The following is a 10,269-nucleotide window of genomic DNA, read 5'->3' as shown; positions in this document are numbered from 1 at the left end:
TTTTTGTGTATTCCGCCTTAGGCTTATCTTGTATGGGACTGTCTGTGCTTCCTGAGCTTGAGTATTTCCTTTCCCATGTTAGGGAAGTTTTTGGCTATTATGTCTTTAAATATTTTCTTAGTTCCTTTCTCTCTCTTCTTCTGGGACCCGTATAATGTGAATGTTGGTTTCTTAGACTGTCTTCATCTCTTTTCATTCTTCTTTCTTTACTCTGTTCTGCAACAGTGATTTCCACCAGTCTGTCTTCCAACTCACTTATTCATTCTTCTGCCTTATTTATTCTGTTATTGATTCCTTCTAGTGTATTTTTTATTTCAGTTACTGTATTGTAGTTTTCAGTTATTGTATTGTATTGTATTGTTCATCTCTGTTCTTTAAAGCTTCTAGACCTTTACTAAACATTTCTTGTATCCTCTCTGTCTGTGCCTCCATTCTTTTTCCTATATCTTGGATCATCTTTACTCTCATTACTCTGAAATTTTTTTAAGTTAGATAACCTATCTTCACTTCACTTGGTTGTTCTTCTTGGGTTTTATCTTGTTCCTTTGTCTGGATCGTATTTCTCCGCCATCTCTTTTTGTCTAACTTTCTGTGTTTGTGGTCTCTGTTCCTCAGGCTGCAGGATGGTAATTCCTTTTGGTTCTGGTGTCTGTTGCCTGGTGGGTGAGGTTGGTCTAGAGGATTGTGCAGGTTTTCTGGTAGGCAGGACTGTTGCCTGCCCACTGGAGGGTGGAGCTGGGTTTTTTCCCTCTGGTGGGCAGGGCCATGTCAAGGGGTGTGTTTATAGACAGATCTTGGCTCAGGACGACTTTAGGCAACCTGTCTGCTGATGGGTTGGACTGTGTTTCCACCCTTTGGTTGTTTGGCCTGAGGTGTCCCAGGACTGGATTCTGCAGGCTGTTGGGTAGGGCCAGGTCTCTGTGCCAAAATGGCAACCTCTGGGAGATCTCACACTGATGAGTCCCTTGGGTATCTGTCACCAGTGTCCTTGCCCCCACAGTGAGCCACAGTTGATCCCTGCCTCCCCAGGAGACCTTCCGGGACCCACAGGTAGGTCTGACCCAGGCTCTTATGGAGTCACTGTTTTGTCCTGGGTCCTAGTGCATGTGCAACCTTGCATGCGTACTCCAAGAGTGAAGTCTCTGTTTCCCCTAGTCCTGTGGAATTCCTTCATTCAAGCCCCCCATCCTTCAAAGTCTATTGCTCTTGGGGCTCCTCCTCCTGATGCCAGACCCCCAGGCTGGGGATCCTGATATGGGGCTCAGAAGTCTCACTCCTGTGGAGGAATCTCTGAAATATAATTATTTTCCAGTTTGTGGGTTGCCCACCTGGTGGGTATGGGATTTGATTATATTGTGTAAGTGCCCCTCCTGCCATCTCATTGCAGCTTCTTATTTGTCTTTCTGTGTTGAATATTTTTTTTGGTAGGTTCGAGTCTTTTTTGTCAATCATTGTTCAGCAGTTAGTTGTGATTTTGGTGTTTTCTTTAGAGGAGGTAAGATCAAGTCCTTTTACTCCACCGTCTTGTCTCTTGTCCTACACGAGTTTTTTTCAATAGTAAATAATACCATACTACACTATCCATGGTTGATTGTATAAGTGAATGCAAAACCGCAAAACGGAGGGCTGACTCTAAGTTTTACTTGAATTTTCCACTGGGTGGAGGGTTGATCCCCTTAACTCCTATACTGCTCAATGGTCAAGTGTCAATAATGAGTCAAAATATAAAACATAATGGGAAAAAAACGAGTTCAAAATGATTAATAATGTTAAAAATAATTTGTAGTAAAATTTGTTGAGTATGTATGAATAAAAATAAAATGACCATTTAACATTATACCTCAAATTAATTAATTTAAAGAAAAAACTTTTAGAAGATAGGAGAATTTCTTTATAAACTTGACATTGGGAAAAAATTTAAGATATAAAAAGTACTAAACTTCAGTAATTACAAAGTAAAAACGGATAAATTGATCTATTTAAAAAATTTGTTGGGGGCTTCCCTGGTGGCGCAGTGGTTGAGAATCTGCCTGCCAATGCAGGGGATGCGGGTTCGAGCCCTGGTCTGGGAAGATCCCACATGCCGCAGAGCGGCTGGGCCCATGAGCCACAATTACTGAGCTTGCGCATCTGGAGCCTGTGCTCCGCAACAAGAGAGGCCGTGATAGTGAGAGGCCCGCGCACTGCGATGAAGAGTGGCCCCTGCTTGCCACAACTAGAGAAAGCCCTCGCACAGAAACGAAGACCCAACACAGCCATAAATAAATAAATAAGTAAATAAAAATTAAAAAAAAAAAAAAAGAAAGAAAAAATTTGTTGGGTAAATATGAATAGAGGTGAAATTCTGATTATCAAAGATACTATTAAGATAGTGAAAAGGAAAGCCACAGGGTGGGAGAAAATATTTGCAATAACTGAGAAAGGGTTTCTATCTAGGAGATATGTGTGTATATGTATAAATCATATCTATGTTATCTTATATGTCATTGGGAAGGCAATAATTTTGAAAATATACATTAAATTGACAAATCCCTAAAAATATAAGTTAATGAAATGTACCCAAGAAGTTTGAATTTTCCTATAAACAAATAAATTGATTCAGTTTTCAAAAACATTCCATCAAGGAGAGCCCCCACGCTCATAAAGCTTCACTGAACATCTCTACAAAATAGTCAAAGAACACTATATAATGTCTTCTGGAGAGTAGACACTACTGATCTCCTTTATGGGACTAGCAAAACCTCGATGCCAAACCCAGTGAAGACAGTATGGGAAAGGAATATTTCAGGCTAATATCACTTGAATATTGAGGTAAGTCAAATCATTCAATAAGGAAAAGTATTATCTCAGGACTAATTTGGGTTTAGGAGTAGGTGGCATTTCATTCAAAACCCAATTGCTATAACACAATACATTGATTGATAAAATGATTATTCAATTAAAGCAAAACAGAATAAGCAATTTCTGAAGTTCACCCTCATTAATTAAAATTCTAGCAAACTAGAAATAAAAAAAGAATGTCTTTAATTTGATTAAATGTCTCCATAAAAATCCCCAAGCAATCATTATATGCTGAAACACACAATGTTTTTGTTTGAGAGCAAAAAAATACAAGGACACGTGGATAGCCATAATCACCATTTGTCTTCAGTATTATACTATAGATTTTACCCAGTGCAGTTAAGCAGGAAATAGAAGTGAAAGGCATAAGGTCAGGAAAAGAGGAAATAAAACTTTGAATATTTGAGATATTATAGTGTACCTAGAGAATGCTCAAGAACCTGCAGATCAATTATTACAATTAATTAGACAGTTTGACAAATTTGCTGGACACAAAATCAACTTAAACTTTAATCATATTTTGATATATACTGTAATATTGTTGGAAAATGAAATTTGAAAATGTTAATGTTTAAATCATGAAAATTATCAAATAACTAAATATAAATCTAAAAAAAGATGTGCAAGACCTCTTTGGTGATAATGATAGAATTATATTAAGAAGACCTAGGCTTAGAGATATTCTATGTTCATGTTTGGAAGAGAAAATATTTTTAAAATGTCAGTTCTCCAAAAAGTGATCTATAGATTCATTGCACCCAAGATGTATTTCATAGAACTTAATTGATTCTAAATAGATGTGGAAAAATCAATGGCCCACATTAGCCAGGACAGTCTTGAAGAATGAGAATAAGATGGGAGGTCTTGCTTTAGCAAATGAAGTCATAGTAATGACAATAGTGTGGTATTGATGAGGGCATAGAGACATAGACTAAGGGACAAGAAATAGAGATCCCACACAGATATGGACACTGATACACACATATTGAACACTTGGTTTATGATGGAGGTTTTATGGCAGAGACTGGGGGAAAGACTATTTTCTTTTTTTCTCATCAATAAGTGGTGCTAGGACAATAAATGTCTCTATGGTGTCCTATAAGAACACAAATTTATACATGGAAAAAAAACCTGACCCTTATTTCACACCATGCCCAATAATCCATTTTAGGTGGATTATAGATCCAAGTGTGAATAAGTATTTGAAAATATAATGCAACAATATCTTCATGATAGGTAAATATTTAAAATACGTTACATAAAAGTATTAATCATCAATAAAAGTATTGATGGCTTTGACATTAAAATAGAGAGAAACAAAAGCCAGAGGTCAGGGATTAGAGAGAACATTTGGGAGGAGAGGGGATATATGACAGTAGAGAGAGGTATATATGCTTTTATTTTCTGTTTTAATGAAAGAAAGTGTGATATTTGAACAAATAAGACTGTGATACATTTCACAATATCCATAGCTACTTACATCTACTTCGGACTGTTTTATTACATTTCCATAAGTTACAATTTTTTTCTTCTCTGGGATGTTGGGACATTAGATAGGGTGTTTCCCATATCTTCCCTGGGCTCCAAACACCACCAACAATCCAAATATTCTGGGCAGGCAGTTGCCAGATGGTGCTGGATCACTTCCCCTTCCCTCTTTTGCTGCTTCTTTGGTCAAAATCAACATGGTTGGTCTTGGCTTTGTAGGAGACCAGTGTACTCTTGAGGCATTCTGGACATCATCAGGGCTGTTTTAACATCACTCTTAGAAGGACATTTTGGAAGCTCCTTGGGGAACTTCTACTGATGAGCTTGTGTTGCCACCACCATTGTCTTTTCACTGCATGTGTAAAGAAAGACAAATGAAATGGAAACACAACACTCCAAAATCTATGAGATGCAGCAAAAGCAGTTCTAAGAGGGAATTTAATGCAATACAAGCATTCCTCAAGAAACAAGAAACATCTCAAATAAGCAAGGTAACCTATCATCTAAAGGCATTCAAAAAAAAAAAAAAAAAGCCCAAAGTCAGCAGAAGGAAGGAAATAATAAAGATCAGAGAGGAAATAAATAAAATGGAGACAACAAATAATGGAAAAAAAATCAATGAAACCAAGAGCTGATTTTTTTGAAGGGATAAACAAAATTAATAAACCTTTAGCCATGTTCACCAAGAAGAAAAGAGAGAGGCCCCAAGTAAACAAAATAAGAAATGAGGGCTTCCCTGGTGACACAGTGGTTGAGAATCTGCCTGCCAATGCAGGTGACACGGGTTCGAGCCCTGGTCTGGGAAGATCCCACATGCCACGGAGCAACTGGGCCCGTGAGCCACAACTACTGAGCCTGCGTGTCTGGAGCCTGTGCTCTGCAAAAAGAGAGGCCGCGATAGTGAGAGGCCTGCGCACCGCGATGAAGAGTGGCCCCCGCTTGCCACAACTAGAGAAAGCCCTCGCACAGAAACGAAGACCCAACACAGCTAAAAATAAATTAATTAATTAATTTAAAAAAAAAAGAAATGAAAGAGGAGAAATAACAACTGACATCACAGAGATACAAAAAATCATAAGAGAATACTACAAACATATATGTGCCAACACACTGGTCAACCTAGAAGAAATGGACAAATTTCTAGAAAGTCACAACCTGCCAAGACAGAGTAAAGAAGAAACAGATAATTTGAACAGACTGATCACTAGTAGTGAAATTGAATGTCTAATTAACAAAACTCCCAGCAAACAAAAGTCCAGGACCAGATGACTTCACAGGGGAATTCTACCAAACATATAAGTAAGAGCTTATACCTATCCCTCTCAAACTATTCCAAAAAATTAAAGAGGAAGATACACTCCCAAATTCATTGTATGATGGCACCATTACCCTGATACCAAAACCATACAAAGGCACTACAAAAAAAATTATAGGCCAATATCTTTGAAGAATATAGATGTAAAAATCCTCAACAAAATATTAGCAAACCAAATCCAACAATATATAAGAAGGATCATACAATGTGATCAAGTTGGATTTATTCCAGGACACAAGGATCATTCAACATTCACAAACCAATCCATGTGATATACCACATTAAAAAAGCACAGATAAAAATCAAATGATCATTTCAATAGACACAAAAAAAGCACTTGACAAAATTCAACATCCACTCATGATAAAAACTCCTAGCAAAGTGGGTATACAGGGAACACATCTCAACATAATAAAGGCCATTTATGACAAACTCACAGTCAAGGATGCCCATATATGGGGATATATGTATACTTATAGCTGATTCACTTTGTTGTACAGCAGAAACTAACACAACATTGTAAAACAATTATACTCCAATAAAGGTATTAAAAAAATAAAATTGTATCAGAAAGAATAAAATTAAGGAATAAACTTAACCAAGGAGGTAAAAGACCTATAGAAAACTATAAAACACTGATGAGGAAATTGGAGATGATACAAAGAAATGGAAAGATATCTGGCACTCTTAGACTGGAAGAATTAATATTGTTAAAATGACCTTACTACCCAAAGCAATCTACAGGCTAATGCAATCCCTATCAAAATACCCATGACAGGGGCTTCCCTGGTGGCACAGTGGTTGAGAATCTGCCTGCCAATGCAGGGGACATGGGTTCGAGCCCTGGTCTGGGAAGATCCCACATGCCGCGGAGCAACTAGGTCTGTGAGCCACAACTACTGAGCCTGTGCATCTGGAGCCTGTGCTCTGCAACAAAAAGAGGCCATGATAGTGAGAGGCCCACGCACTGCGATGAAGAGTGGCCCCCACTTGCCACAACTAGAGGAGGCCCTCGCACAGAAACGAAGACCCAACACAGCCAAAAATTAATATAAAAATAAATAAATTAATAAGAAATTGACATTAAAAAAAATACCCATGACATTTTTCAAATAACTAGAAAAAACCGTCCTAAAATTCATATGGAACAACAAGAGACCCCAAATTGCCAAAGCAATCTTGAGAAAAAAGAACAAAGCTGGAGTTATCACTCTCTCTGACTTCAGGCTGTACTACAAAGCTACAGTAATCCAAACAGCATGGTACTGGCATACAAACAGGCACATAGAACAGTGGAATAGAATATACAACCCATGCACCTACAGTCCATTTAACCTAGGAAATAAACTCATGCACCTATGGTCCATTAATCTACAACAAAAGAGACAAGAGTCTACAATGGAGAAAAACAATCTCTTCAACAAGTGGTGCTGGGAAAACTGGACAGCTACATGTAAAACAACTAGATTAGACACTTCCTCACACCATAAACAAAAATAAACTCAAAATGGTTTAAAGACCTAAATGTAAGACCTGAAACCGTAAAACTCCTAGAAGAGAACATAGCCAGAACACTGCCTATTGTAAAAATATTTTTTTGGATTTATCTCCTAAGGCAGAGGAAATAGAAGCAAAAATAAACAAATGGTACCTAATTAAATGTAAAAGCTTTTGCACAGCAAAGGAAACAAAAGAAACCAAAGAAAAGGCAACCTATGGAATGGAAGAAAATATTTGCAAATGATATGACTGACATGGGGTTAATATCTAAAATATATAAGCAGCTCATACAACTCAATATCAAAAAGCAAACAACCCAATCAATAAATGGGCAGAAGACCTGAATAGACATTTTTTTCCAAAGAAGACACACAAATGGCTAACTGGCACATGAAAAGATGCTCAACATGCAAATCAAAACAACAATGAGATATCACCTCATACCTGTTGGAATGGCTATCAACGAAAAGAACACAAATAACAAATGTTGGAAAGGATGTGGAGAAAAGGGAACTCTCCTACACTGCTGGTGGGAATGTAAGCTGGTGCAGCCACTATGGAAAACAGTATGGAGGTTCCTCAAAAAGCTAAAAATAAAACTTCCATATGATCCAGTGATTCCATTCCTGGGTATATATCCAGAAAAATAAACAAAAACACTAATTGAAAAAATACATGCACCCCAGTGTTCATAATAGCACTATTTACAAGTGCCAAGATACAGAAGCAACCCAAGTGCCAATTAAACAAATGAATAAAGAAGATATGGTATACATATACGGTGGAATATTACTTGGCCATTAAAAAGAATGAAATTCTGCCATTTGCAGCAGTGTGGATGGACCTAGAGAATATTATGATTAGTGAAATAAGTTAGAAGATAAATACTATATGATATTTATATGTGGAATCTAAAAAATAGTACAAATGTATGTATATGGAAAGTGGAAACACACTCACAGATATAGAGAACAAACTAGTGGTTACCAAAGGAGAGAGGGAAGCTGGGAGTGGCATTTAGGGGTATGTGATTTAGAGGTACAAACTATTGTGTATAAAATAGATAAGCAACAAGGATATACTGTACAGCACAGGGAATTATAGCCGTTATCTTGTAATAACTTTTTTTTTTTAAGATAGTAGTCATCTTTTCTTTTTAAAATTTATTTATTTATTTATTTATTTATGGCTGTGTTGGGTCTTTGTTTCTGTGCGAGGGCTTTCTCTAGTTGCGACAAGCAGGGGCCACTCTTCATCGCGGTCCAAGGGCCTCTCACTATCGCGGCCTCTCTTGTTGCGGAGCATAGGCTCCAGACGCGCAGGCTCAGTAGTTGTGGCTCACGAGCGCAGTTGCTCCGCAGCATGTGGGATCTTCCCAGACCAGGGCTTGAACCTGTGTCCCCTGCATTGGCAGGCGGATTATCAACCACTGCACCACCAGGGAAGCCCTTGTAATAACTTTTAATGGAGTATAATCTGTAAAATACTGAATCACTATGCTGTATACCTAAAACAAATATAATAATGTAAATCAACTATACTTCAATAAAAGGACATAAATAAAAAAATCTAAAAGCAAAAACAAATAAGTGAAAATTTATCTAATTAAATCTGATTTTTCTATAAAAAAATAAGCAGAAAAAAAATTTAGGGCCCATGATCCTTTTAAACAGCACACAGTATTAAGCGCCGTGGTAGAGAAGATCTGGCAGCTTAGCAAAACCAGTTTTCTTTTCTTCCAGGGGACATAGGTGAACTGCACTGCCCAGTCTATCTTGAGGGTAGGTGTGACTCTGTCACTGTCGCAGGAAATGGGATGTGAATGAAACGCTGTGAGCCCCTTCCAGAGCTGGGCTGTAAACTCCCATGCCTGACCATCTAGTTTCTTCCCGTTCCAGGATTTGACACAGATGAACACAGGGAACTTGGAAGCATCTTTAGGGAACTGAGACTGTGTCTCATAATCTTAGGCTGACCATGTAATTTATTACCCAACTGGGACACTTGAGAGTGGAAGGGGGCACTGCTCAGCAGGAATACTCACTTTGGACTGTGCCTGAGCAAGAAATAGACTGTGCCTGAGCAAGAAATATACTTCTGTTGTGCTAGCCACGAAATGCTAAAGTTTATCTGTTAGAATTGTCAGGGTTATCTTAACTAACAAGTGCCAACTTACTTAAGCCAGCCTTTTTCTAACATGGAATGTTTTTAAAAATAGAATTGTTTTACTAATGATAAATTTTAAATAGTGAATAAAAACAGAAAGAAGAAAAATGTCAGCCCTAATCTCACCATCCAACTGACCACTGTTAACGGATGTATTTCCATCCAGATTTTTTACGTGTGTATTTTTTATAGATGTGATTACAGTACATTCAGTTTTGGATCCTATAGTTCATTCAACAAACATTTTCCTCATTTTATTAAAAAATCTGGGCTTCCCTGGTGGCGCAGTGGTTGAGAGTCTGCCTGCCAATGCAGGGGACACGGGTTCGAGCCCTGGTCTGGGAAGATCCCACATGCCGCGGAGCAACTGGGCCCGTGAGCCACAATTGCTGAGCCTGCGCGTCTGGAGCCTGTGCTCCGCAACAAGAGAGGCCGCGATAGTGAGAGGCCTGCGCACTGCGATGAAGAGTGGCCCCCGCTTGCCGCAGCTGGGGAAAGCCCTCGCACAGAAACGAAGACCCAACACAGCCAAAAATAAATAAATAAATAAATTTATTAAAAAAAAAAAAAAATCTATTAGTGAAGATCATTTTAGAATCTCTTCATATTTAATAAACAGGCACTTAAGTTATCTAAATCATACATAAATGTTGTAGAAAAATTAGATAAGTGGATGTGCAGGAAGAAAGGCCTAAAAGGAAAATGTATGTATAAACAAAAATTGACTGCAGTATATGCTGCTCTTAACCTGCTTTTGACTTAAATCTAATGAACATTCTTTCATGTGGCAATTGTAATTCTATATCATGACTTTAAAGTTTCCATAGTGTTCAAAGCTATGAAACTTCTAAAAAGCAAAACACAGTTAGTGTTGGATTAATTAGTATTTCTAAGATTTGACTTGTGTAACTTTTTTAGGCATTACCTTCTCCACTTTTCTCCGTGTGGTTGATGGTTAC

At 37.9% G+C, this 10,269-nt stretch overlaps 1 long non-coding RNA gene across 1 annotated transcript in view; it reads right to left on the bottom strand.

The window, feature by feature from the left end:
- Positions 1-473: 473 nt before the first annotated feature.
- LOC309625154 overlaps positions 474-10,269 on the bottom strand; it is a 190,987-nt gene continuing 181,191 nt past the window's right edge. Inside the window, exon 2 of the long non-coding RNA XR_014242361.1 lies at positions 474-8,296. This is a non-coding gene — a long non-coding RNA (uncharacterized lncRNA). The remainder of the gene's footprint in view (positions 8,297-10,269) is intronic.

This window comes from Balaenoptera borealis (genome assembly GCF_965194805.1).
Source record: "Balaenoptera borealis genome assembly, chromosome: 3".
In the NCBI taxonomy this organism is placed as follows: Eukaryota; Metazoa; Chordata; class Mammalia; order Artiodactyla; family Balaenopteridae; genus Balaenoptera; species Balaenoptera borealis.
Note: the sequence above shows the minus strand (reverse complement) of the source record. Positions and strands in the feature narration are given on the sequence as shown.